Source organism: Ambystoma mexicanum, chromosome 11 (genome assembly GCF_040938575.1).
Source record: "Ambystoma mexicanum isolate Mex_15411 chromosome 11, UKY_AmexF1_1, whole genome shotgun sequence".
Classification (NCBI taxonomy): domain Eukaryota; kingdom Metazoa; phylum Chordata; class Amphibia; order Caudata; family Ambystomatidae; genus Ambystoma; species Ambystoma mexicanum.
This window is the reverse complement of record NC_090934.1, coordinates 423,594,899-423,617,804: the sequence shown is the minus strand read 5'-3', so window position 1 is coordinate 423,617,804 and position 22,906 is coordinate 423,594,899.

Sequence of the window (22,906 nt, the reverse complement as noted above, 5' to 3'; positions counted from 1 at the left end):
ACATCACAAGATAATGACCAATGCATGGGTGGGCAGCAGTGAAAAAATGGTTAAAAAAATAAATAAAAATGATATATATATATATATATATATGTATGTATCACTAACAAAAGCATTGTTACAGGGACGTTATGGTTAAGTTGCACTAGCAAAAACCTATGAAATTCGATGGAAAAACATTGTTACAGGGATGTCCTTGGACTACCCCTTTGGGGGTGGGACCAAGCCTGATTTGCATATGGTTTTTCCCCTTTTGTAATGGCTTGGCAGGCGAAGAACGATGGTCTGGAGGGTTGCCCAGAGCAATGCCAGAGGTCAAGATTTATTCTAAACCTTCCAGCCATCAACTCTTTTGTTTTGCTATTGTCACCCCGAGTGGGAAGGGTATGCCCAGACGTGGGTCCCTTGCCTGCTGGGCCTAGAGACCCAAGCTACTCCTCACTGATGACGCCCAACAAGGCTGAAACATGTCTGGGGATGCTTGTGGTCTCGTGCAAAAGGGATGTGACCTAGCAGTTCGGGCTGGACTACCCCTTTGGGGGTGGGACCAAGCCTGATTTGCATATGGTTTTTCCCCTTTTGTAATGGCTTGGCAGGCGAAGAACGATGGTCTGGAGGGTTGCCCAGAGCAATGCCGGAGGTCAAGATTTATTCTAAACCTTCCAGCCATCAACTCTTTTGTTTTGCTATTGTCACCCCGAGTGGGAAGGGTATGCCCAGACGTGGGTCCCTTGCCTGCTGGGCCTAGAGACCCAAGCTACTCCTCACTGATGACGCCCAACAAGGCTGAAACATGTCTGGGGATGCTTGTGGTCTCGTGCAAAAGGGATGTGACCTAGCAGTTCGGGCTGGACTACCCCTTTGGGGGTGGGACCAAGCCTGATTTGCATATGGTTTTTCCCCTTTTGTAATGGCTTGGCAGGCGAAGAACGATGGTCTGGAGGGTTGCCCAGAGCAATGCCAGAGGTCAAGATTTATTCTAAACCTTCCAGCCATCAACTCTTTTGTTTTGCTATTGTCACCCCGAGTGGGAAGGGTATGCCCAGACGTGGGTCCCTTGCCTGCTGGGCCTAGAGACCCAAGCTACTCCTCACTGATGACGCCCAACAAGGCTGAAACATGTCTGGGGATGCTTGTGGTCTCGTGCAAAAGGGATGTGACCTAGCAGTTCGGGCTGGACTACCCCTTTGGGGGTGGGACCAAGCCTGATTTGCATATGGTTTTTCCCCTTTTGTAATGGCTTGGCAGGCGAAGAACGATGGTCTGGAGGGTTGCCCAGAGCAATGCCAGAGGTCAAGATTTATTCTAAACCTTCCAGCCATCAACTCTTTTGTTTTGCTATTGTCACCCCGAGTGGGAAGGGTATGCCCAGACGTGGGTCCCTTGCCTGCTGGGCCTAGAGACCCAAGCTACTCCTCACTGATGACGCCCAACAAGGCTGAAACATGTCTGGGGATGCTTGTGATCTCGTGCAAAAGGGATGTGACCTAGCAGTTCGGGCTGGACTACCCCTTTGGGGGTGGGACCAAGCCTGATTTGCATATGGTTTTTCCCCTTTTGTAATGGCTTGGCAGGCGAAGAACAATGGTCTGGAGGGTTGCCCAGAGCAATGCCAGAGGTCAAGATTTATTCTAAACCTTCCAGCCATCAACTCTTTTGTTTTGCTATTGTCACCCCGAGTGGGAAGGGTATGCCCAGACGTGGGTCCCTTGCCTGCTGGGCCTAGAGACCCAAGCTACTCCTCACTGATGACGCCCAACAAGGCTGAAACATGTCTGGGGATGCTTGTGGTCTCGTGCAAAAGGGATGTGACCTAGCAGTTCGGGCTGGATTACCCCTTTGGGGGTGGGACCAAGCCTGATTTGCATATGGTTTTTCCCCTTTTGTAATGGCTTGGCAGGCGAAGAACGATGGTCTGGAGGGTTGCCCAGAGCAATGCCAGAGGTCAAGATTTATTCTAAACCTTCCAGCCATCAACTCTTTTGTTTTGCTATTGTCACCCCGAGTGGGAAGGGTATGCCCAGACGTGGGTCCCTTGCCTGCTGGGCCTAGAGACCCAAGCTACTCCTCACTGATGACGCCCAACAAGGCTGAAACATGTCTGGGGATGCTTGTGGTCTCGTGCAAAAGGGATGTGACCTAGCAGTTCGGGCTGGACTACCCCTTTGGGGGTGGGACCAAGCCTGATTTGCATATGGTTTTTCCCCTTTTGTAATGGCTTGGCAGGCGAAGAACGATGGTCTGGAGGGTTGCCCAGAGCAATGCCAGAGGTCAAGATTTATTCTAAACCTTCCAGCCATCAACTCTTTTGTTTTGCCCGTGTCTACTGCACCCCACCACCAGAGACATTTTGAGAGGGTGCTGTGGTGCAAAAGGTTCTAGGCACCGCTCACCAAGCACCTTGATCACGTCAACACTTTCCTGGCAAATAAATCATCTTTTAATGCGCCAATAATGATTTGATCTGAGGATTTATATCGCCCACCGAGCAGAGCAATTTGCCATCTTGTCGCTGGTGGCAATGTAATCCATGTCTGAGACAGAGGCAGGGACGTCATTTTACCAAAATGCCAGGGGTCGCGGAAGTTACATCACCTGGCCCTTGACCTCTGATGACATCACAGGAAGTGATGTCACTTGACCCCACCCCAAAGTGATAATGTGGGAAGCAATGGAACACAACATTCCACCCCTTGACAAAACAGGAAGTGGCATCACATAGCATTGTTCCTACTTGCACTATGAAAAATATGGTTACGATATCACTATAATGTGATATATATTTCATACAAGAATGGATCACCATATGTATTATTAAGATCAGTGTGTATAGGCTCAGATGACCAAATTACTGTGAATGCAAGCAGACTTCCATGGCCAAATGATAATGATGTGTTATTATATAGCACTTACGCTTAAGCGCTTTACGTAGAAAAATATACATACAATATCACCTAACCTGTGTTGGTACTCATTTATCGATCTCAGAAGGATGAAAGGCTGAGTTGAGGTGTTTAGGAATAGACTAAATCAGTGATTCACCCCCATATGGTGTGCCTGAAATAAACCTTTAATGAGTCTAGTAATTATTACATAGAATTCCAGAAAGACACATTATTTTGTATTCCTATTTAGGGTCAGTGCTGAAAGTGTTAGAATTGTGGAACCCCTGTTCTTTTTATTTTTAAGAGGCCTGAACAAGAAAATCAGCCAGTCCAGAAGCAAAGAGCCACATGGTGCTGGCCACATCCCAGGAGCTTGCATTAAAAATAAATAAATAAAAAGACACTTCTTTTCTTTACTTTTTTTAAGGGGTAGCAATGGAGACCACAGGGGTAGCAAGGGAGACCTCAGGGGTCGCATTTGCGACCCCTGGTGACCCCTAAATGACGTCCCTGGACAGAGGTCGACAAAACCGTAAAAGATATACTCTGACAAACCTGCAACCAATGAAAGGATCGCCGAAAGTCTGAAATGCTAGTGGATTCTGGGAGTTTGAAGATTAAGCGGACAGCTGCATCGTGCAAAGTTTATCCACTGGTAGGCCCATGGCAGTTTCTAGCCAACTTGGCGCTCAGGGTGAAACACCAGAATGCGCCCCTCGAAAGGCGCATGCCACTCCCAAACTACACCTCTGTGTCGTGCGACAAAATCTCTCCTCAATATAAATAAATAATTGCTAAATAAATGAAGCTGGTTTCATTACATTGTAAAGCAAGTACTTTAAAGAAGAATTCTGATGTGAAAACACAGCGTAGAAGCTGCGAAGTAAATGTTTTTTCTGTCATCTGCTCTTAGGGAAGGCCATGCATGAATGCAGTTTTAAACTGTCCGCACTGGCACACTGGGGTGTGACTAGCCTGCAGGGGTCTGAGGGCACACTGGCCCTGTGTTACAGGTGTTCTATTCGTACCACCTAACTTGTATTTCGCAAGGGGCAATACTAGACTAAACATATTAATTATTTTCTGATGGAAGGTTGTCATTCCAAGATGAATAGTCTGGTACACTCTTATTGTACTCTTTCAAAATACTTCTGTGAGAGTGGGAGAGTGAGGGGTCATGTATGCTTTGCATTAAATCACAATGCCTTTCAGGACTATAACAGTGATCAGAGATCTCTATATTGGATAAATAAGTCTGTGGTAAAATGATTGTATGTGTGAATCTCTAACTTCATAACAGAGGCATGGCTTGGTGCTCACATCACTGTTCACAACACTCACCCTAACATTAAAATGTTTGTAACCATGAACCATACATACTCATTTGGACAGTTTAAGTTTTTGGATGTGAGTATAAAATATCTGCAACATTAGCCACTCAAGTGAGGTACAAGGGATCTTTTGCTTCTTGTTTTGGAGAATTTTAGATGAAGGGCTGGGTCTCAGTGTGAGCATGCCTAACTCCCAATACAGAAGCATCTTTTGGGAATTATATCTATAGACCTGACAGCATACCGTAGAAGAAAGACCCAATAAACAATGCACAGAAAGGCAACACAGAAAGGATTGTACCTCTTACAAACTTTAGCCTGACCAGTCATACACTGATGAAGAGTTTTAAACAAAACCATCTTCTAATGTATGGTAAAGGGTCCACAGTTCCTTAGCCACTACCTCCTCACTATTACCCAGGCTTCAGGTGTTATTTCGGCAATAAAGAGCAGGCCCATCTTTTATCAAACAGAGCTGGCATTAGCATCTCATATTGGTGCTGGCATGCAGCTAGTGAAAATCATGGTATGGCTGTGTAGAAAGGGCGTTTGGCCTAGTGGATGTACACAATTGAGGCAACTTTGAAGCCCCCTGCACTTGCACATTCCGAACACTCACAAGGCATAGTAGGTTTGTCTGTACCTCTCTTTATTCTCATTATTTGTGTAGTATTAGTGCAATTATTTATCCTTACTGTATTGCCTTCCCCAGTCCCCACCCTGTTTGCCATGTAGGCACTTTGAAACAGTTTTGCTAATTGTATAAGCGCCTAATAAGTGAAAAATAAAATAACAATAAATAAAAATAACTTTTTTGATTGCTTTATGTGTTTAGTTTAAGTGTGGGCACAGTATGGCATGCTCGTTAGAGCCATATACACAAAACGTTCCAGTATGCTATTGTATGGACATTGGACACATCAGACAAAAACAGGAATTTGCGCTGTTACATACGGCAGTGCGACATAGATGCCAGTAACCAACAGGGTGGTGGCTTGTGCAGCACACAAAACTGCTGCACACATATCACTGCATTGATTTGTCATGGACTACTGTCTGCAGGATGACACACAATTAACTCTACTTTCCTTATCAGGGTGCCAAGTCATATTGGGGTGCCATCTGGTGTGCACTAGGCAGTGGTTGTCTTGTTTAGAAAATTAAAAGACCTTTGATGCTGAGCGGATGCATTTAGTCCATGTCCCAAAGTAGCCACTAGAATACTTAAGCAAGACAATGACACTTACCCTTCATAGGGATGCGCCGTATGTAACTAAAAAGTAATATACAAAAATATAAACGTTTTGGTGTGTCAAATAAAGAGACATGAAAATAAAGAAAATAGTTTACAACTGTTTCTCTGTGGCATTTTTATTCTCTTTGAAGAATGCATAGGTTTGGGCAGCTAACTGATACTTGTGCTGGCCTGGTGAATAAAAAGGCCCCATGTTCAGTTCTTAACACTGGAATGTTAAGCACATACTGTGTAAAAACAATGGCTTGTTGAATGAGCCATCACTTATAAATTGCCCCACTTGAAAGGTTGTCAACACAACAATGAGCTGCACAGGGTGTGTGACTCCAGAGCATCTCACACACTGTGTTTGGAATATGCATTCTTTTGTTTGCATATTCCGAACGCATCTCAGTCATCTACAAGTAAACATAGAGCAGCCAGCCAAACAGAGTCAGCTTTCTCGGTGTGCCCCTTACTGCCCCCCCCTGAACTTTTTAGCTCTGCGCCGGGCCAAGTAACGGGGCTGGGTAGGCTGACAAATAGTGCATTGGCATAATCAAGCTTTACATTAACTAAGATGCCAACTAACTCAGCATGATCATTGCTGAGAATCAAGGGCAAGACCCGCTATTGTAAATGCATCCTGTAAAACAAAGATTTTATTACTGCACTCGTTTGTGCCTTAATGTGGAGATCAGCTTGCCAGGTGCATCCAAGGAGTATGAGATAGTCAAGCCAAATAGAACCTGAGGTAGGGTAATGCCCCCTGGGCTATAGTTAGAACATAGCCATGGGGCATTACCAACTGGTAACTGGTAATGCGCCCCCTGTGAGTGTTCTATTGCTATTAGTACCCCGGCACATCATACCGGGTTACTAATAGCAATGTTTCTCAAGCCAAGACACAGCAGTGCAATAGTTTATCAATTCGAGAAATAAAAGCACAAAAAATGTCTGCCAGGGATCGGGGAGGACAGACAACATGTAGTCCCTTCTCTATTTCTGTGGCGGCTTGATGGGAGAAAGAAAAGGACGCAGCAAGCTTTCCTCATCAGGTAAGTCTTTGTCGCCCAGGTAAGGACCTGGCGACGGCCAATCAGATAATTTGTAACAATCTGATTAACCCTCGCCAGGTACTAAACTAAAATAGACCTGTGTGCCACCGGTATGCTAATGACAACTGAGCTGAAATGTGTCAAATTATGCCCAGAAGGGCTGACGAGAGACATTAAAAACAAGGGAGATAAAGGGAACCGCTGTTCGGGTATCAATTTGCTCTAGTCAAGTTAATGCATTTATTAGTGGGAGGCTGCAGGACAGATAATAATCAAAGTGGAATGGTCATTGCAGCGGCCACCAGTGTGGCAGGAGGGTAGTACTTTTGTAGTGAGAACTACTCACCTCAAAAGAGGCATCAAGGCACTGCCATATCAGAAGAACCATGGTGACATAGGGGACTGAGTGTTATCCTGAGCCACTGGAAGTTAGGACCTAGGACAGTATGGGGCAGATCTACTGGTTACCTTGCCCTGGTCCCTGGCACAGGGCGGTCATATTGCTTCATCACAAGCCATTCTGGGTGGCCTTATTAATCCAAAGAGCCAGTTATATGGTTCAAGGATGTTTATTAATAGCACTTTCAAAATGACTTTATGATACTCTCGACACTAGGTAGACTTGTCTGCTCAGATGTTCAAACTGGTCCCTCAAACTCCCATGGGCTCCCTACGCTCTAACCCAGGCTTCCCTAGCACCCAGTTGTAGTGCTGATCTTTTTTTAAATGACAGTTCTACAAGAACTTTTCACACAAAAACGTATAAAAACATCATCATTAAATTACTGTACATCAACAAACATTAATATACAAATGTAACAAAACCATGCATTCATTCCAAGATATTACATTATCAATCAAGTATAAAAGTAGCTAAAACCTAAAACATTACTAAAATACCAGTGTAATTAATTGTTTAAGTACACTTTTCAACACACAAAAGTTAATGAGTGAAGACTAGCCATACCTTTACCAAAGCCAACGCTCTCGATAGATTGCATCCAGACAAGCAGTTCAGCCAAAACATCTCTTCACGAATATTATCTATTTCATCTATACTATGACCATAATACCTCACTTAGTGGCCTACCACAGCTCTACATAAGTTCATCAGATGCCTCAATGATTCCGTTGACTCTAGATATTTACATAGACAACATCTTGGTTCTTCTTTAGTTACTTTCAACCACAAGCCCTTAACCTTCATAACCGGTAGTTTATTTAACCACAGCAACATAAAGAGCCTTCAAAATGTGGGGCTAGGAAACTGATATAAATATTTCTTCAGCAACCTATAAGTAAAATAAAGTTTGGAATAAGTAGCTAATGTGGAACATCTTCCAGTATAATCACGACTGAAAGACCTGTCCCATTCCAGAGCCTTTTCTTTTAAATGCACTAAGTATAGCAGCCCGACCATCAGACCAATCGGGAAGTCATGCAACGTACCCAAAGAAGTCCAAACATTTCTTCTTAAATTCCTCCAATATACTACAGGTACCCCTCAATAGTTCTTCATTAATCAACAGAAGGATAGATCGTTTATCCGCAAACATGATTTTAATGTACAGATTACCCCTATTTATACCTAAAAGCGTAGTCAATGAACTTATACCAAGCTCTATTCTTATTACCTGAATTGGTGTAGCCTTGGAGAGTCCCAATATATGCCGCCAAATTTATCCTTCAAGTATATTAGCCCATTTTTCCAAGTCTGAATATGAACACACCAGTGCATGAATTAAACTAGACACCAGTTTTTGGCGATAGAGAGTAATAATACCAGATACATTATAGCCTGCATCAGAGCTAATAAAACTCTTTATCGAAATCATGGTAGCCATTACCCTGGAATGACGTTTCTCAAAAACCAATGTTTCTCTGGGACAAGACTCAACCTCATATCCAAGGTATCGGTAAACATTATGCATTATGCCCTCAGATGTCATAATACCCACTTTATCTCTCAGGACCCTGCCCACTCGCATACATTTAGACTTTTCCACATTCATAACTAGGGTTATAGGTGATAGAATCTAAAACAAAAGCATTGAATTCCTTTTTTTCAACACCAAAAGGACCGAAAAAAAGGGTCGATTTTTTTTTGTTTTTTTTATGGGGGGTTCCCCCAACCCCCCGTTTTCTTTTTAAAGAAAACGTTTTTATGCATACGAAACTAAAAAATATATAAATAATTATAAAAAGCATTCAACCCTTTTTGGTTTCGAAAAAAAGGGCATTCAATCCTTTTTTCTCAATCCTTTGGCTGGACACCCATAACTAGATTGTTTTCCTTTGCATGTACTGTATTGGCAGTCACACTCCTGCAGATTCCAACATATGTTGTATAAAATATTGCAAGGCCATCTGCATACCTGAGATATAATATTTTAGAAGTGCCCAACCTCTGAGGGAATTTGTTGACATTCTGTAAACACTCACCAAGATCTGCCATGAATAAATTAAATAGAGCACGGGCCAGAACACACCCCTGTTTTACACCCTTACTTATCTTAATGGAAGCCGATAAGTCACCTACACTGTTTAATTTGATTCTTGCTACATTCTGTTCATGCAAGATCTGACAGGCATGAAGTACTTCTAATGGCATTCCCAGTTTGCGTAACTTTTCCCATCATTTTACACGATTGATGGTATGAAAAGCAGATGCAAAGTCCACAAACAATATGTATAACGGAACTGCCTGCCTTTTCTTTGCTTGATGAACCAGAGAGTTGACAACAAAAATGTTGTAGTTGCAAGATAAACCCTGTCTGGTATTGGCTCAGTATATAATTTACCGCTATCCAGTACACAATATTTAGCAATATACATTTAGAAAAAACTTTGCTTGCACCGTCCAATAATGATGCATTGTATAATTCGCAGGATCTTCTTTTAAACCACGCCTACATACAGGGATAAAGTGGGAAGTTCTCCATAAAGCAGGAATAATTTGAAAAAACAGCATGTATAATATATCCCCCCAGAGCTCCGGTTTAGCCATCATTACCGCATTACATACCCCATCAGGCCCTGGGGCTCTTGATCTCTTTAAATCCTTAATGAAGGTTATAAAATACCCCTCTCAAACCCAAGGGTATTTATTGAAAAAGGATATATATTAGGGGTTTCAAGAGCATCACATTTCCCCCCAAATCTACCTCCCAATGTTTTGAGGCTATTGGATTTACCAAGAGTTCCCCTTGTTCCTTTCCTTTAGAATTAAAAATATGGCACATTTGTTTTGTATCCCCCTTTATTATTGTTTCATATAGGGTTCTCCACGTGGCAGTCTTGGAAGACAATTTACACCATCTGCACCAATTATGATCTATTTTTGATCTTACATATACCAGTTTTCATGCTATCGCAATCAGTGGCATACAGACGTTCGTACCTAATTGCTTGTCTCATATCACTTTTCTTAGCTTTATAGTTTTGTCATAGTGCTGAGAATGAGCTTTACCCACTTTCGTCCCCAGACCAAAAGATCTTGTTAGATAATGAGACGTAATTGTACTGGTCCATTTTATAATTTCATTAGGATTGGTAAAGGTCTTACATACCTTATCCAGCTGTCCCATATAGGCAGCAATAACCTCTACATTTGTATCAGACCAGCCAATCCCATTACGCCCATTGTTGCCTTTAATTAGGCCAACTCTATCTTGGGCAACATTCTGACCTTTTTCCAAAGCTAAGCACTAATCATAGAGATTGGTCACCCCTACTGCCTAGTCTATCCCCTCTACAAAGGGATGGCCTAAAGGGCAAGGTCCTTATCTATCTCACGTCTCCTGGGGCTTCATAGGTTAAGAGTGCCCTATGATAAGAAACCCACAAGAAAGGCTTCAGTAATGTTCTTAATGCTGCTTGCCAAACACCCCCTCTCTCTCTCTCTCTTATTCTCTCTTATTCTCTCTCTCTCTTTCTCTCTCTCTCTCTCTCTCTCTCTCTCTCTCTCTCTCTCTCTTTCTCTCTCTCTCTAGCTCTCTCATTCACCCTCTCTGGTCTTGCCTCCCTGCTCCTCTCTCTTCTCCTACTCCCTCTCCTGTTTTTTCTCTCCCCATCTCCTTCTTGTCTATCCCTGCCTACTCCCTCCTGTCTTCTCACTAACTCTCCTCCTCACCCTTCCATTTCTCTCTTCTTCTCTCTCTCTTACCACCTCTCTCCCCTTCTGTCTTTGTGCTCTTTCTCACACTCTGCTATGTCTACCAGTTCCCTCCCCATTGACTACTTCCTCCTAGCTCCAACCTTCCCTTCTGCAACTCCTTCCTCTCTCTCACCTCTCTCTCTCTCTCTCTCCCTCCCTCCCTCTCTGTCTCTCTCTCTCCCTCTCTCTCTCTTCTTCTCTCTATATCTCTCTATCTCTGTCTGTCTCTACCACTTCCCATCCTAAACTGCCTCCTTCCGCCACCTATACTCACACTCACATAACCCTCACCATCACATCTACACTCTTACCAAAAGGTACAACTCTCTTTCACAAATAATACCTCACCGACATCCATCCAGCACCTCCACATACTCTTCAGCACTTGCTCCACCATCCATTCCTTGCTTGGTCTCTCGGTCTGCCTAAACCTTCACTTAACCAGACCCACATCTTCAATACGGAAAAGCAAGTCTTTTCTTTTAAGAAAAACCCTTTCTGTACAACCAATAAATTTACTGCATACAATGCTACTGTTGCCAGTTCACCCGGCACACCAAAGGACCTGCAACGAAGACTATGATTCTGAAGATACAGTGTTTCAAGACCAATACATCCTAAACGGAGGGTAACTCCAATGGAAAGAAATGTTACAACTTCATTGTTTTTGGGCATGAGCATATCTCACAGGGGAAACAATACATTAATTTTCCTATTTTCCAAATGTTACAAGTAATTTAGATATGTTAGAAAGCTTACTCAGAGTATTTCCAGTTTGTAATTCACAAACTGGACATGCCACAGCCCTCAACTCAGTGCAGGTAAGCCCAGAGAGGGTCTGAGGAGGAAATCTAAAATTCCAGATTGCGGACTGGCCAGATATAGCCTTGTAAACTAAACCGAGTGTGAGTGCACACCATACATTCAAAAAATGATGACAGAACAACAGTTAGCATGAGTTAGAGTTAATCTTGGGTGCACAGGAAGTAGCACAACTTTGACACGAGGTTGGAAAAACAGAGAAACAAAAACGAGTATCCAAGGAGATTGTATACTGCCGCCCCCTGCACACCTTCGTGCTGAAAAAATCAGCCAATATAATTAGAAATGCTATAAATTAAATAGAATTCCAATTTAGAATATCTTAATTGTAAGTTTCATGGGAAAAAAAACATAGAATGATTCAGTCCACAGAAGTCCAGTATTTGGTAAAAGTCTTTATATTCAGTGCCGTCTGCAATCAAATATACATGGCATAGTGGACATGCATCCACAAGAGTAAAAACGTTCCTAAATGATGATCGCAATAATGGTGTGGAGTTCGTATGAGCATCAACTGAAAACAAATGCAGGATAAAAGTGTGGGTCTTGCACTATATGTTGTCAAAGTGTGGGCTATTAGTGACTTTGCACAGATTGCACTTAATGAGCAAAGGATTATAAATGCTATTTTCAGGGTTTCCTCTGAAAGTGCAGAGGAATTTTTATACTATGAGTCTAATCTTTCTCCGATTTTCTTTAAACTTTCGTTTTGTACCAGCAGGTTTATGGGCTTCGATATGGAGCAATGATCACAGTGTTTTGAAAAAGTTGATTTTAAAGGACATTCTGAGTTCAGAAAATGCACTTTGACAGATATTGGTCTGGCTCATTTGTTTTGAGAGCATGATTTAATCTCTAAAAGTTCTTAGTGTGTGTTGAGTCAAGCCATATTCTCAAATAAACATCATATTTTTGTGTGCTCAGAGGATCTAACTCTAATTGTCAATGTTTATCTTTCGCACCAATATAGTACTGAAGCGACAATGGAGAATTATGTTTCTAACAGTTATGCAAAAAAAATGTTTTACTAAATTCTAGTTCGACCAGCTTCCCTTTGCCGCTAATATATAGGCTTGGAATAAGTTGAAAACTAATGTTTGTATATGTGATGATATATCTATAGAAACACATCTTCTTTATATATAAAACGCTTAGGTATGTTTCCATACTCAGCTGATACAATTCATCAGTGCTAGGTTGCCCTCTGCTGTTCAAATGGCAAAGTGCACCAGCTATCATTTTAACAAACAGAAAGCAGGGTTCTACGCGGTCACCTTCACCTTCCACTATCTCAAACATTCGGAATAATCTCAAGTTACTTCTTTCCACCCCACTCCTCTTCACAAAGGGCACAACGGTTCCAGTATCACTGAACAGTTAATTACCGGATCAATATTGCAGTCTCTAAAGAGTGAAACGCTGTAGGACGAATGCCTACTTACAAGCTAAAACTGAGAGTGGGTGCTGTAATTATGCTACTATGCAATTTTATGTCATCACAGGGACTCTGCAATGGAACACATTTGACAATTACGCATCTACATCATAGAGGCCTGTGCAATCTGTGGAACTTAGATACTGTTCTTATACTGCGGATACGTCTCATTCCATCTGATACAAATATGCCTTTCAAATTCAAAAGAAGACAGTTACCAGTGTGTTTAGCCTTTTCAATTACCATTAATAAGTCACAGGGACCTTTGCCCCCTTCCTGGAAGCGATCAGTGGTAATTTATGATATTAAAGAAGGGGGTTAGATGTGACCCTATGATTTGCCGAGCAATATTGACCTTTAAAATCTTCTAGAACAGTATATGTTACACCAGGAATGGCTAGTATGCACATATTAGTCTTCTGTAACCAATATGAATGACCACAAACACGATTTTTGATACACCTTTAAATTATTTTATTTTAGATATTGTGGGGTTGTATATTTTTACATTATGCAAGTGCAAGTTGTTTGAGTCTGTATAGCATTGGAAAGTTCTTTCATTAGTATGATGTATACTAGGAGAATGAAGTCTATTTTGGTATAGTTGTATATGTTTAAGGTTCATTTTCAAAATAGCAGTCAGTGATATCCAATTCTCGGTGAGCTCCTTGTTTATTTTCTGATTATTGTATACACAAGTTAGTTGTCATGCAAAAGACTATTTATCTCTTTTGTTGCGGCTGCTACACAACAACAAATTGAAACTAGTATAGGTTAGGGAGAAATGTTTTTTTGCGCCAACTTTAATTGTTGCAGTTCCCTGGTTTGTTAGATTTCAACTTGAAAACAGGTAATATTTCAATTTAAGGTTTATGCTATATATTTATTGATATTTTTATATATATCATGCTTTTCATTCAATTTGCCTCTCTACACGTGTTTCACAGTTCCTATTCAATTTAGAACGGATCTTCAGGAGAGGTTTAGTTTCAAACACACATTTCCAATTAAATAGAATCTGTAAACAAAGGAATGAAATCATTTTGCAATTAGCATTTGGGAAAATCATTTCTTGCATAGCAAAATCAAATTGATTCCGCTTGTCACACAAAGGAAAGACAAATAGATGTTTTAGATTAAATTAAACACTTACCCTTTGCAAAGTAAGGGTATCACTCCTTAACTCAGTGTGTTTGTGTTTAATTTGCCTATAATAGTCAGAAGATTTGAAAGAAAAGAACAAGAAAGAACAAGACAAAGCAGGGGTAAGAGGGAAGTGACGTTTCAAAATGGCTATGTTATTTAGGAGAAAACATGTGGGAATTCTAATCTTATCTGAAAGTATAAAAGTAAAGCAAAATGTAGATTCTGGCTCAAATGTTTGCCTTCTCTTAATCATAGTATTGGAGGCTCCGGGTCCGCCTGATGCTCCCTGTAAGGCGCATAATTAAAAAATGAGAAACAACGCATTTAATACGCGTCTAAACACGCGCGTGATGATGTTTCACGTCGCTGCACATTTGCGGCATAACGTGATGACGTCATTTCGCATGCACGATCGCTACCTCGCACTAGAAATTTTCTTTTTCTTCTTTTTCTGTGTGGAACAGGATCATTTGGCAAAAATATAGATAAAATGAAGAAGAGCATGGGCGAAATCTTTCTAAGAATAATCTTCATTGTTTATAAAAACTGGAAAATTCTTGGTTCCGCATAATTAGGAAAACATGTATGATTGATATATATTAGTGTAAAAAGGAGAAAAAGAAAAATAATAGATTCATGTAAGAGAAAGGAGAAAGAGAGAAAGAATAGCATTCATGCTGTTGCTAAATTAAATTTGAGGTTGATATCGAACACTTTTAAACACAAATGCTAATTGCAAAATGATTTAATTCCTTTGTTTACAGATTCTATTTTTTTTAAAAACCTTTTTTTTTGGTTTGCAAATCACAACTCAGCCATCAACATTCTCCTTTGCTAGTTGCATACAATACGAAGTTTTTTTGACTCTACCTGACATGGGTTTAGACAATATGAAATACAGTACATTCACACTTTTACAACGTTCACAGCTTACAACAAGGAAACAGGGGAGTGTGCTCTTGGGATGAAACTATTCTTCATCAGTGTTCCCTCCCTCGGATAGGGATCTCTCCAAGTATGTCCTAAATGGAGCCCATATGTCTTTAGGCCTATTCGTTACGGGTACCATTCCTCTGTAGGTTTTTTCACACTCGTTGACGTATGCTAAACCTTTAAAGAGGTGATCTGCACGGGGAGCATGTTTGCTTTTCCATGTCTGGAGGATACATTTCTTCGCAACTGCACATATTACATTAAACAGTCTACTGGTTTTCTCGGGTACCTTCCCAATATCCCCGAACAGGTTTTTTTGGTGGCTTAGCTGGGCCAGGATCTGAGTGATACCTTCTATTAATTCAGCTACCTCTCGCCAGAACCCCGCAATCTGGGGGCATGCCCAGTACATATGGAATGGGTCTGCTCTGGGGCAACCGCATTTCGGAAAGTTTGTTGATTCTGTGTTGTAGAATTTCGTGAGTTTAACTGGGGTGTAATGGAGCTTGTTTAATATCTTAAATTGTATTAATCTAAGGCCCGCATTTAGCAAGACCTTCTTAGACAGGAGACAATATCTTGACCATTTTCCCTCTTCTATGGTTATACCCATATCAGACTCCCATGTGGCCTTGATGTTATTCAATGATTTGGAATTTGATTGGATTATATTATATAGCTTCGATACCCCTGTGCCAGATTGCGAGTAAAGTGACTGGTAACATGCGTGCGTGGGAGGTTCATCTGGGTATGATGGCCATCGCTTTTGAAAAGCTGCCTTCATACGGTGATACTGAAAGGTGGCCAATTGGGAATTTCCAACCGTGGCCGCAAAGTCTTCTGGTGTGACGAATTTGCCATTTGGGAACATGCTTAGCATTTTAATTTCATATTCTGAATCCAGGTTTTGTGTATACTAATATCATATGAAGGTTGAATACCTGAGAAGTTCCACAACGGGGCATGTGAGTCGTAGGATGTATCTATTTGTAGTCTTTTACTAATCTTGGCCCAGGCCGTGATAGTAGACATTGCTGGGCCGCATCTACAGTCATCCCTATGGGTTTTTGAGAATATTGCAGAACGTAGGTCGGTAGGCCGGACCAAGCGGCGCTCTATGGGAACATGTGGTCTTCTTGCCAGTATTTGGTGAATTGTGCTTGTGCTACCAGGTAGTATAACTCGAAATCGGGTGCAGCGATGCCACCCATTTCATATGGTTCCACCAGTTTCTCCCACTTCATCCTATTGGCGCCTCCATTCCAAATGAAAGTTGACACCATAGATCTGAGGTTTTCAAAAAAGGGTTTGCCTGGCCATATGGGGACGTTACTGAAAACATACAGGACCTTAGGGAGTATTACCATTTTAAGTACCGCGACTCGGCCAATGAGTAAGATGGGGAGCCTAGTCCACATCTGCAACTTAGTATGGATCGTTTGTAATAGGGGTTCATAGTTATCGATGTATAGGGAAGTCTTTTCTCTGGAGACCAGGATCCCAAGATATCTGATATGGTCGGGGGACCACTTGAGACCATACGTCTGTGTGGGACAGGCAGTGGCAGGAGTTAGTGGGAATATCTCGGATTTAGTGGTATTTATTTTGTACCGTGAGTATATAGTGAATTCTTCCATAACAGCCAGCGTGGGAGCCAAATTGTTCTTGGGTTCTTGTAAGTACAATAAAGCCTTGTCTGTGTAAAGTGTAATCGATTGAAGGATACCGGCCATTTTAAGGCCCCCATGCTCTTGTTCTGCTCTGACTGCTGCCGCGGCTGGTTCTATCGTGAGAGCGAAGAGGATTGGAGAAAAGGGGCATCCCTGCCTAGTACCCCTATGTAGTTGGATAGGGTGTGATTCGTGAGGACCGCTGCCCTAGGAGAGGTGTAAAGCAGTCTAACACATTGTGTAAAGTATGGACCAAACCCAAATTTATGCAGGACCTCGAATAAACAGACCCACGAAACCGAGTCAAAAGCTTTCTCAGCATCTAGTGTTACAGCCACTGCCTGCAAATCTGGTTTGATTTGTGCCATGATGCCGAATAGTCTGTGTAGGTTTAAGGGCGTGGACCTTGTCGGGATAAAGCCACATTGATCGGGGTGTATGAGCATAGTCATTTTAGGGAGCAGTCTGGTTGCCAGCACTTTAGTGAAAATCTTGCCATCAGTATTAATTAGTGAAAGGGGCCTATATGAGGAGAGGTCATGTGGGGGATGCCTAGGTTTTAACAATACGGTGATGATTGCTTCAGCTGTTGTATCCGGTAGGGAGCCCGTACTCATGGGCTCCTCCCAAACATGTGTCAATATTGGAGAAATTATGGTGGAGTATAATTTTGGGCCTAATCTGTCTGGGCCCGGGGCTTTACCGGATGTTAAGGATTTAATTGCATCTGCAATTTCATCGCTAGTTATCTGCTGTTCCAGGGACCAGCTGTCTTCTGACGAGAGCTCAGGAAGTGTGATCCTAATTAGGTAGTCTTTCAGGTCGTTTCAGGTGCATGGGTCCTGGTTCGCATACAAATTATTATAGAATTTAGCGAATTCGGAATTAATGTCCTCGTCCCCGTTTACAACCTCCCCATTTTCCGCTATAATACTTGCGATGGGTGTATGGCTAAATTCTGACTTAAGTAGGCGCGCCAATAGGTGGCCCGCCTTGTTATTTTCCCCGTACCTACGTGCTCTCGCTGGAAAAACCATGTATTGTTGCTCTCGTGATGCGAGATTGTTAAATCTTTGAAGAGCTGCATTAATCTCAGAGTTTGTTTGTTATGTGTTTCACTGTAGTCGTTTTCTAGCGTTCTCAAGTGTGATTCAATTGCCGTTAGCTCAGATCTGACGGTCTTGAGCAGACCAGTTGTTTTAGACATAATATTACCTCTTAACCAAACCTTGAACGTTTCCCAGATGGTTGACCATTTCTCAACAGATCCTTTGTTTAGTTTGGAGAATTCTACAATCTCGATGTGCAAAGATTCTACTACATTCATGTCTTTAAGGATATTGAGGGGCATTCTCCAACGTCAAAATGGTGGTCTTATACTCGAAATCCCCACATCGAGTGTGACTGGGGAATGGTATGATAACGCGCAGGGGAGTATGTCGCAGTGCTGTACTGAGCCAAACAGGTGGGATGAAATAAACCAGTAATCAATCCTCGATTCTGTGTCGTGGACTGAGGAGTAGAACGTGTATTGTCTATCCTTGGGGTGTGTCCCTCTCCATGTATCCATCAGACCTAATTCCTTGAGGGCTTGACCTAAGACTGTGGCCGATCTAGTGAGTTTCCTCTGCTTTTCGGAGGATCTATCCATGGCGAGATCCAAAATGGTGTTGAAGTCGCCTCCCCAAAATATGGATGCTCCTTCTGTCGGGCGATTTTGGTGAGTACATCTATGTAGAATTGGGGGTCATCAATATTTGGCCCATAAGTGTTGATTAGGATTAACTTTTCTTCTGAGATGGTGCCCCAGACTATCACGTACCTACCATGAGGGTCAATTTTGCTATTCTCGGTCACAAAGCCTGAAGATGGATGTATCAATGTGAGGACCCCCCCCCCCTAGTGTGGGATGAGTATACGGTGTAGTGTTTGTTGTTCCTCCATTGTCGTAGCATGTTGTCATTGAGTTTTTGCAGTGCATGGGTTTCTTGAAGCATAGCAATATGAGGGTGATATCTGTCAATATACGCTCCTACTTTGCTGGCCTTTGCTCTATTGTTCAGCCCCCGGACGTTGCAAGTCAACAGTTTGAGTGTCAACCCTGCATGTGGATTTAACTTTGGTGTCATTTAAAAGCGATTGAATGGTGTGTAAATGAGGGAGTCATTCGCTGGAGATGGTTGGCCTGTGATAACGTGATTGCATTTTTAAACCTATTGGTGTTCGTGAACCTTGACTCGTAGTGCCCAACAGGTGCTCTAACAAAAAGATCTAACTTTCTCAACCAACTATGAGGACCCCTATATGCCTGTCCCACCCCCTCCCACACCATCAGCCCCAACATGATGATGCACCGCTGTTACAAACTTGTGGTACTTCCCGAAGGGGGCGAGTGCTGCAGAACAGCACCTGCGGCCAAGTGCACATCATCCGGCAGAAACAAAATATGAGAGCTGCCCCCTCAGACTGCCGCATTCAAATCATAACCAGTGTAAAGGATATCATGTGTCTGCTATCAGTCATTGGAGTTCCCGGGTTCTTCCACCAGTGGTTGTAGGTTATTTCGCTCATGTTCGTTTCCCCCTAGAGGGAGGGGAATCGAAGCTTCTACATACGCCATAGCTTCGGCAGGAGTTTCAAAGAAGTGTGCCCGACCGGTGTGCTGTATTCAGAGTTTTGCAGGGAACAGTAGGGCATATGGTACTTTCCGAAGCCTAAGTTGACGTTTGATAGTTTCGTAGAACCGTCTCTGATTCTGGACTCCCGCGGAAAAATCAGGATAAATGTGGATGTTGTCGTTGCCATGTCTTAAGGGACCCAACTCTCTTGCCAGTCTCAGCGCCGTCTCCCTGTCCCTGTAATTGAGTAGCTTTGCGATGACTGTGCGAGGCGGGGCGCCAGGCTTGGGAGCCGGGGCAAGTGTACGATGCGCCCTTTCGACCAAGAACTGTGGGGAAAAGGAGTCCTCACCAAGCAGAGATTTCAGAAGGTCTTCAATACGGGTTTCCATCGGCCCCTTACAGAAGGACTCCGATAGCCCCACAATATGTATATTGCTACGGCGTGATCTTAATTCCAAGTGTTCACATTTTCCTCACAGCCTTGTCATCTCACCTTTCAGGAGTGTTATGTCGTGGGTATTTTGATGGATGGAATCTTCACTGGCGCTGTTTCTGGTTTCTGCCTCTGTAATACGGGCACTTTCTTTATCAACTCGGGCTTTGAGGGACCCTATTGTGGAAACGATGTTGTCTAATTTGACGTTAATGGCTGGAAATCCATTTTGTACCGTTGTAAGGAGATGGTAGAACTTCGGGTCGTCCATCGATGTCGTTCTGGACGATTCTGGTGGGTCGAGCTTGCAGTGGACATTTGTGAGTTTGTGTATGAGTCCATCAAACCCGTATTTCTGCCCTTCGAGTTGTTCTTGCCCGGCATTTCCAGGGTGAGGCGACCGTAGTGGCCCGTCCAGCAGGCGAAACAGGAAGATCCGAATGTGCTGTATGCTTCGATGGCCGTGAATCCGGCATAGTGTTGACGGAAAAGTGCAGTGGCCTCCAGGGGAACTGTGTTACAACACTGGCAGGCTTATGTCCTTCCTCGGTTGGGTGGTACGGAGATGGTATGGCTACCGTCTACTGCTGGGTCTTGCGCTGGATCATAGCACCTGACTGACTGGGAGTTTGCCGGTAGTAGTTAATGTTCTGGAGTAACAGATTATGACAACTTAGCGGGCTGGTTTATGTGCCATGCGGTTGATGCAGGGGTGAGGTATGTCCCGCAGGGTTATGTTCTGCCCTTTGCTGTTAGAATGGTAGGTGTTGCAGTGTTTGTTTGTGGGTCCGTCCTCAGACCTACTTATTTCAGCTTCCGATGGGCCCAGACCTGACCAGGATCAGTATGGAGCGGGTGCGTGTGCAGGCAGCACAGGGCGATGAAAACTGTGCCTTATTTCTGTCTAGGCAGCTTTTAAGGGGGTGGGGCCTCTGTCTCCAGCTGAGTGCAGTGCTAGATCGAATTGCACCAGAGGTTGTGACTCCTTAACCGGGGTTTGCGAAGGGCGTAGATACTCTGTGAGGGCCAGTGTGAAACGGTTGGATGTATAGCCTGCGGGCCGCTATGCAGAGCACTAGAGTGGACTGTGTCTTCTCACGTAAATATTGTTCATTGAACTAGATCGCCATCAGGGTTTTTTTTTGTTGTTGAAAATCAATGGGTCCTCCTGCAACAGCACACCCTCTGGCCCCCATGGGGCCCCGTGAAGTTGTAGACAAGTATGGAGTAGGCGTGACCAGATTGAACTGTAAGCACGGGTAATATACTGTCCGAGCCGCTCCCTTGGATGAGAGGCAGTGTATGGTGGAAATTGGGATATCTCAGCCCCCGCTGTCCCCACATGCCCCTCTCGTGCAGATTTTATTGCTCCTTACTTGGGGGGTGCCAGTGTGGTGTTTTTCCTCCGATGAATCCGTCCTCACAAGGCTGGAAGGGCACGGCTCCCTCGTGGCGAACCTCGGACCATGCGCACTGTGCTTCCCGCAGTGTGGGGGGACGGTGCGAGGCGGCCACAGACAGGCTCAGCAGGCCAGACGCTGCCCGGGGCAGAGCCCAGCCGGAGAGCCCAGCCCCGCCGCAGACCCCCTAGGGACCGGTCCGGGGGGGGCGTGGGGTCGTCCCCGCTGGCGTCTGCCTCCGTATCGTGGGCTCACGGGCCCGATCACTTCGCCGACACGGTCCAACTGTCAGCACAGCCTGACGCGAGGAAACGGCCCAACAGACTGCAGCGGGGGCCAGAAACCCCGGCAGCACTCCCAATGGGCCGAGTCACTGGGTCCACCTCCGCCACTGACCGCGTCGAGGCCCGTGTGCTGGCTGACATTGTGGGCACTGCGACTGTTACTCTGGGACAGCAGGCCGGCGTACAGGTCCAATCACACTGCCCCACGCAGCAACTGGGTATTACAGCAGCAAATTCCTCTGTTTTTTCTCGCCCGGGGTGCTGGAGAAGTTATGCAGGCAGATCTTTCGGCTTGGGCAATCAGAGGGTTGCAGTTTCTGCTTGTTTTATTACAAAAGGATTATTGCCGGAGAGGAGGTGTGCGTTCAGGCGGCCATCTTCATTGCGCAACAGCGCCCCTCGTTTACAGATTCTATTTAATTGGAAATGTGTGTTTGAAACTAAACCTCTGCTGAAGATCTTTTCTAAATTGAATAGGAATGGTGAAACATGTGTAGAGAGGCAAATTGAATGAAAAGCATGATATATATAAAAATATCAATAGATACATGGCATAAAACTTAAATATTCGGACACAGAATTGTTCCATTGGCTATAAAGGACACTTACTTGCATTCTATTTATCTTCTTATACTTTTTTGTCAGAATATATACTTTTAGTACTTTTAGAATTTACTGCAACATTAATTTTGTTTAAAAGTGTTAGATATCAACCTCAAATTGAATTCAGCAACAGCATAAATGCTATTCTTTCTCTCTTTCTCCTTTCTCTTACATAAATCTATTATTTTTCTTTTTCTCAAATGAGGAAAAAATGCAAATTCTGAGGCCCCTCGGTATTCTTGCTACCTCTAAATACATTTTTAATGTCTTCATTTCCCACCATTTGTCCAATTCTTTTTTGTTTAAAGAGTCAAAATGCTCAAATAGATATCTCAAAGATTGACCGTTGCTAGATGAAGTTTGAGAAGAGGTTGATTGCTGTCTATGCCTCAGGAAGAGCTTTTCCGCAACTGCATCTCTAGTTTCAAAAACAGAGTCCATATTTATTTGTGTATGCAAGTTATTCTGCCAAGTTTATTGAAGTTGCTGTTCACGTTTAGCAATGGTGTTTTTAGGTTGTTATCGCAGTGTCAGCCTGGTAGGATATACTAAGTCACAGTTAATTTTCGAAATAGCAGTCAATGATATCCAATTCCTGGCACGCTCCTTGTTTGTTTTCTGATTATTGTATACACAAGTTAGTTGTCATGCAAAAGATTATTTATCCCTTTTGTTGCGGCTGCGAACACAGTGACAAATTGAAAATAGTATAGGTTAGGGAGAAATGTTTTTTTGCACCAACTTTAAATGTTGTAGTTCCCTTGTTTGTTAGATTTCAACTTGAAAAAAGGAAATATTTCAATTTAAGGTTTATGCCATGTATTTATTGATATTTTTATATATATATATCATCCTTTTCATTCAATTTGCCTCTCTACCCGTTTTCCACCGTTCC